Source organism: Pezoporus flaviventris, unplaced genomic scaffold (genome assembly GCF_033815535.1).
Source record: "Pezoporus flaviventris isolate CSIRO_AGI_PZ_B2104156 unplaced genomic scaffold, CSIRO_AGI_Pfla_v1 ptg000037l, whole genome shotgun sequence".
Lineage (NCBI taxonomy): Eukaryota > Metazoa > Chordata > Aves > Psittaciformes > Psittacidae > Pezoporus > Pezoporus flaviventris.
Window position 1 is genome coordinate 10,115,179 of NW_026892585.1, and position 6,618 is coordinate 10,121,796.

At 39.5% G+C, this 6,618-nt stretch overlaps 1 long non-coding RNA gene across 2 annotated transcripts in view; it reads right to left on the minus strand.

Annotated features, from left to right (window-relative positions):
- Window positions 1-6,618, minus strand: part of LOC133274997 (uncharacterized) — a 170,031-nt gene that overhangs the window by 75,862 nt on the left and 87,551 nt on the right. The gene's annotated exons all lie outside the window — the stretch shown is intronic.

The window sequence follows — 6,618 nt, forward strand, 5'->3', positions numbered from 1 at the left end:
CAGCTATAACAGAACCTGCCAGCTGATAGCCCCAGCAAATCACTGCCTTCCTCCCTGCACTATCCTGTTAACGTTCCTTTTGCAGACTCTGTAAACAGGAGGTAGGATGAGTTACATTAGATTATATAGGGTTACACTCCTGGATTCATTGTACATACGAACATCAACAACTTAATTGATGGTGTATGTCCATCCTGTAGGAAAATATGGCATTCACTGATGGGCCGACTAGTAAAATGTTTCATTTGAAATCAGTTTCTCTAAATGACAGCAGGCAAAGGATTGTCTCTTTTTGTCATTGCAGCTACTCACTGGTGTACATCTGCTGGCACACTCACTCCCTCCTTTTAAGTTCCACCACCATAAATCCTGAATTGTCTTATTGAAGCCCCTGAGGCTTAATCAGCCTGCTTTTATTACAGCCCGATAACTTGCTCTTAGCTATCAAGTTGATTTGATTGTACAGGTGTACTTTTAACAATAACCTTTTGCACAATTCAACTTATTTTAAAACTATTATCAGTTTTATAAGGGGCTAAATTTAACTCAAAGGTGTATTAACTTATAATAAACAAGGTTGCTTTTACTTTGTTCCTGCAACTGCTCTGATAATATGGTGAGTGGGTAAGCTTGACCTAGTGGGTACTGCTGTGCACTTGGGCTTTGCAGGAGTTCCTGGACAGGCCACTCATTCTGTGCCACACTTTGTCTTCCTGTCTGCAAAATACAGCTAGTACTTCCCTGCTTGGCAGGGGCAGTGGGAGTAAAACCCTGCTAGGATTGCAGGATGCTTGAGGACTGCATCAGCGAAGGCCATATAGGTGCCAAGAGCAGATATGTATCTACATATCCAGACAGCTACAGTCTTATTGTGACTCAATCAAGTTCAAACATTTTAAGATAAAAGCTGCCATTTCAAGTTTCTTAGGCTCAAGGAAATCCACAATAGAAACAAACCATCAGCACAGAAATAACTGGGATTATTCACACTCAGAAGAAGTGAGAGAAATCACTTGTCGAGGTCACTTTTGAGACATCGACAGACAGGAGAAAACAAAAAAATCCAGTGTATGAAATCCATGACAGAAAAAAGATGTGAGATTAAAGCTTCTTTCCCCGTTACTTATTCAAATTGAGAAAAAATTATGATTTTTTATCTCCAGCTGAGTCCTCCTGCAAGCTGAAACACTGAAAATGAGATTATACATTAGCAAGTCAAATTTACCTTTTCTAAAATGCCTTGAGGAACAGGTCTGGGGCATTGATTTGGTCGAGAATATTCACTCATCAGGGAAAAATCAGTTAATCTTGAAAGTACTGCTACAGCCCCTCATTTGCCATACATTGCTGGAGTAAACTGTCTCATGATTTACCCTCTCTTTCTCAGCTCTGAGATGCTGGTGTAGTTGAAACAGGTAAGTTACAAGGTTGGCTGGCTTTTAACCCCATGGCTAGAGATTTTCCTTTGAAGTGCTGGCACACAGGATATTCTCATTTTAAAATATGCTGGAGTGTCACTAGTAGAGCCTTTAAATCAAAAGGGAATTCTGATGCAGCAGAAGCACAAGACTGGTCCTATTGCCACCTCATCACTCTTGTTTCAAAATCTTAGTTACACCATTGCTTGTGTGGACCCCAATAAGCACCACCATTCATCCACAGCCATACAACCTCTTACAGTAGAGATAGGCCTGAGCTACAAAATTCCACCCCGTGTCTCCCTAATTCTGGATTTAGAGTTTTGTTCAGCCCCAACTCTAATACTGAGTCACAACTACAGGCGCAGTCCCAGAAACATAGACATAAAAACTTCCCAAAGTGGGAGCTTCCAAACATAGATGGGCTTAATTGGATCCTTATCCCTGTAACTAATGACTAAAGGAGCATGAAACTCAATGTTATGCAGTTCGTAGAAAGTGAGCTCTTCAGTACTACCCTGGCCATGCTAACTAGGATATATTTTGTGTGTGCCTGTCAGACATGGACAAGCTGTACACTCAGCTGATGGATTACTGTGGTAATTGTGCACCAGTTACTCGCTGCAGAGAAGGTCTGGGACCTTTCCTGTCACAGATCTGTTGCTCTACTACTTCTGCATTTCAGTGCCCCCCTTTGGTCTGAGGGTTCTTGCTACCAGGTTGCTTCATTCCTCTGCATCAGAGCATGCGTGTATGTTACGTAAAGCATGTGGGAACGTCAGTGTAGAGTATTTACGCAGCAGCTAAAGTGTCATATGTCTGTTTTGCAAGATATGGAGCATTTCATATGCAAGTTATTAGCAAGATATAGGTACAGATAAAGACATAGATATAGACACACATCTGTACAGTTTTGGAAGATGCTGATACTTCCCCTGTAATGCAATTAAAATCTACCAGTGCCAGAGAAGAAGCAATACGTTAATCTTACATGCTGTTTGAAGAATGAAAACATTTGGTGAGCTCTTGGTTTGGTAGTTGGAGCAAAGCAGTGCTATTTAAAGCAAAATGATATATATACAGCAGTGAGAGCCTTCTCACCAACTACGGCAAAATGATTTCTCATACTATTTCTTTTAACCTTGTTTTTCAATCTTCATTTTTGCATTTGATTTCTAGTAACAATTTTCCTTTTTTCAAAGGAAATGGAGATAAAAAAGCATTGTAAATCCAAGGCAGAGAAGTTACAGAGATTGCCAATTACCTTTTGCTGCTGCTACCCTTCCACTGTAATAGAAATGTGAGAACACAGAACTGGAAAGGACCATCTGGAACCATCTGTGAGCCGTTCCTTGCACTGCAGGCTACTATGAATTGGATGTTTAATTGCAAACAGTGCATAGAACATCTACTCCACATGTCACAGGCTATGAAACAGTTCCTATGTAGCACCATTAAGAATGATGATGAATAATAATGAGCATCCAGAACTGTATGTGCCATAGAAGGAACACAGCATCAAACATCATCAGCATCTGAGTACTGGGGGCAACCATCATTTTAGGGTACAACGATTTAAAGACTTAAAGAATGAGTTTTGCTGCAAGAAGGCAAAAAAACAAACAAATCCCAGACAAAGATTTCTTCTTTACCTCAAAACTTGCAATCTATTTAGCTTTGAGTGTGTGAATCAGATTCACCTCCCACTGCTTACAGGAGAGGAGTTCATTATGGAATCATGTGTTACTACCTATAATTCATCTCCTTGTAATTCCCCCCTCTCATCAATAGTACTACAGCCACTGTATTTCAGCCATCAAGCAGGTCTGAAAAGCTAGAGAAGCCCATGCGGGAGAAGTGCAACCCTAGGTCAACTCACACAACCTCAGTGTGTATTACAAAGATTAAACAGTGTCATTGCAGTGCACTGATCTGCTGCCGGTGGCCTTGAAAAGAAAATATGAGAAGCATTTGAGACTATGTTAGAGGTATAGCTGAAAAAGAGTGCATCAAAATTTGTGCTGCTGTTTTTTAGGCTGGGCTGAAAGAAGGCCTTTCTTTCTATTAATTCCCAGTAAGTCTTCTTTTACAGTGTGACTGTTTCATCTAAAAAGGAAAAGTAATGGCTAATGGACCCTTTAACTGGATGGCTTTAGGGTTTGGGAGGATGTTATCTTTCAGGGTTAAGGCCAGGCTGAATCCCAGCAGCTTCAGTTTTGCCACAATCATAAAACAGAGCATAAAACAACTGTCTAGAAGTGAAAAAGGAAAAAAAAGCCTACTGCTTCTTTTTCTCTCCCCTGATCCTTATGGGCTGATCAAGAAGAATGTGGTCTGTGTAAATGGAAGGTATTCCATAAATACACTGAGTGGAGCTTACAGTATCCCAAAGGAGCTATTCATCAACTCCAACAGGAATATGCACTGGGAGGCCTTCACTGAATTAAAAACAACAACAAAAAAAGAGCTATCCACTTATCTCATCATTTGGTTATCTCTGATTTCAAGGAGTGTATAGAGAAATGTTAAGCCCTCACTAGACTTTAAAAAGAGCTCCTAAGCCCAATGTCTTTTTTTCCCCCCCTCTAAGTACAGGAGAGATATCCAACAATTTCTGCATGCACTGCCTTGCATTAGAAGTAAATTTTAATTACATTTACATTACATGAGATTTAAATAATATTTTTGTACTGATCTAGAAAAAGCTATTAAAACCCCAGATTCAGCAATTCAATACTCCATTGACGGACAGTTTTAAATACCACTGGCATATACTAGGGTTCATTCTCCCTGAACTTCAGCAGAATTTTTGTAATTAAAGTCAAGATTCTTCAGGGACTCTAAAGAGGGAGAAAAAAAAAAAAAGGGTGGTCAAGATTCAACCTTACAAAATACTGAACATTTTCAAGACAGATTGAGTAGTGTCCTCAATTTTACCTTCATCCAAATGAAAGCTGATGGTGCTCTGTATCTATCAGAAGTGTCCAGCAGTTTGCAGGGTTAAATCCCCCAAGAACAAGCAAACAATAAGCTCCAAATACCCACGAGCCGAGAAAACACTCTAATAATGACCTCAACAGTGACCTGGGGGGGGACTGATTCTCAAGAGGCCAGAGATAATTCAGCCCCTGTGAGAGTTCATATTCAAGACTTTCCTGACCAGAAATGTGCAAATTATGAGTTAGCGGTCTTAGGTTTCAAGATACAAATTACTTGGAAAGAAGCAAGAGCTATAAATGAATTTTATTTAGGAGTTGAACAACAGTAAAAAGAAGGGCACTCTATCTGCTAAGCTGCTGTTCTCAGGAGACTTCCAGCTTCCACTGGAAGGTCTGGAAAGAAGAACCTTGTATACTGCAGAACAGTTCACAACCAGTAAGGCATGCTGATTCCACACTAGACAAGAACTTCTGCTGCACTGTGTTCATCACTACCTATGGAACATGCAAAGAACGGACACACTTTAGATTTCACTGAGGTACGCATACCTTTTTGTCTACAGAGGAAAAGGTGAAACTAAGCAGACAAGTGTTAGAAAACCATTCAGACTTGTGGAAGTTATTCAATTTTTGAAGCCACCTTCTACTGTCACAAATGAGACAGCATGACGCGCTCCACTGACAGCACAATCTTTTTCCCACTAGTTGGTCGCCATTAGCTCAGAAGTGAAGGGTGACAACTTCTAAACATCACACCTTTGCTCTGCAGAAAGGCCTTGGGAAGGATGCCATGCAGGTAAGAACTGTGATGGAAAGTTGGATCAGCAGATTGCGACTGTCAAGTAAGAACTGGTCAAAGACTGAAGAGGGTCATTTGTAGAAAGCACCTTTAAGCTGGGAACCTTAATAACTGCATCTGGCCAGAAATTTGGCCTTGCTTATTTCCCAAAGACATTATCTTTATCCCAGTATTAATCCTTCCAGCTTCTGACATACTGGTACATGTTCTGGCAAGATAAAGAACCTCGTCTTCATCAGCCTCCTCCATTCACACAAATACCTTTCATCTAATGCTGATGAAATATCATAATATTATAAGATTATAAAATATATATAAAAAAAATAATCCATATCACTTTAACTGAATACAATACAGAATAGGGAGGCTGCCAGGAGGCAAATTGCTACACTTTTTTTATACCTTAGCTTGTGCGATTAAGTCCTCAGAGTCAGAATACTACAGCATATAATGAACTTGCATCTTGTCAAATAAGAGGGACAGCCAAGTGACAGAAGGTAGAGGCTTAATATGACACTGCATTATAATGCAGCTCTGGAGAATAAAACTCAGATGAAATTATTTGGATGGAAAATTTTTGATCATATGCAAGTTTTTTCCAGACAAGAATGTTGATTTCTCTAAACTGAAGCTTAGTAGAAAAGGGCAGTTTTCCTGAATATCTTTACTGGGAAACAGTAGAAGAGAAAAGTACCTGCCATTTCTGTCCTAGAAGAAGTGCCAATCATTCAAAAATTGACAGATGGGGTTTGAAAGACTTTTCAAATGACATTGTCAAATAATAATAGTATGAACATTTAGGGAAAAAAAAATAAATCGTTGAAGTAGGAAATGCCACAAAGTGACTGTTTTATCCACAGCTTCATTTTTTTGAACTTTCAGTTTGATTTTTATTCTGTTGCAGCTTGGGAAATCTTAAAAAATTCTCACAGCTTTCACGCCTTGTCCTTCCGTGCCAATCCCGAGGACTTTAATAGACACAAAATTTACTTTTCTTTAACCATGGGCCTGTATTCCATAAAAGACAAATGGCAAAGGCTCCAGACCTAACTGAGTGGACAAAGATACCATGAGAAAACTAGGATTATGTAGAGACTCTTTTATAGAAAAGGAACTAAATGTGCATGAATGAGACTGCAGTTTGGAGACTAAGAAGAGCAAAAACTGCCATTTACTGCATTGAGTTGCATTGAGTTACATTGAGTCACATGAACTCTATGGATTTCCTGACTTTTCTTAAAGCAAATAGCAAAAGATCCTTTGTTCAATACAAATAATAAAATAACAACAATTATTTGTTGTGCAGAAAGGGTGGGATAGGACGCAAGATACAGCTTCAAAAATGAACTGTGTATGTTGCCTCAGTTGCTGTTGAGCGTAAAGGGCAAGGTTACAGAGCGAATGCACATGCGAATTTGTAATGGACACATATAAAGCAAAAACCAAACTGAAACTGCTTAGC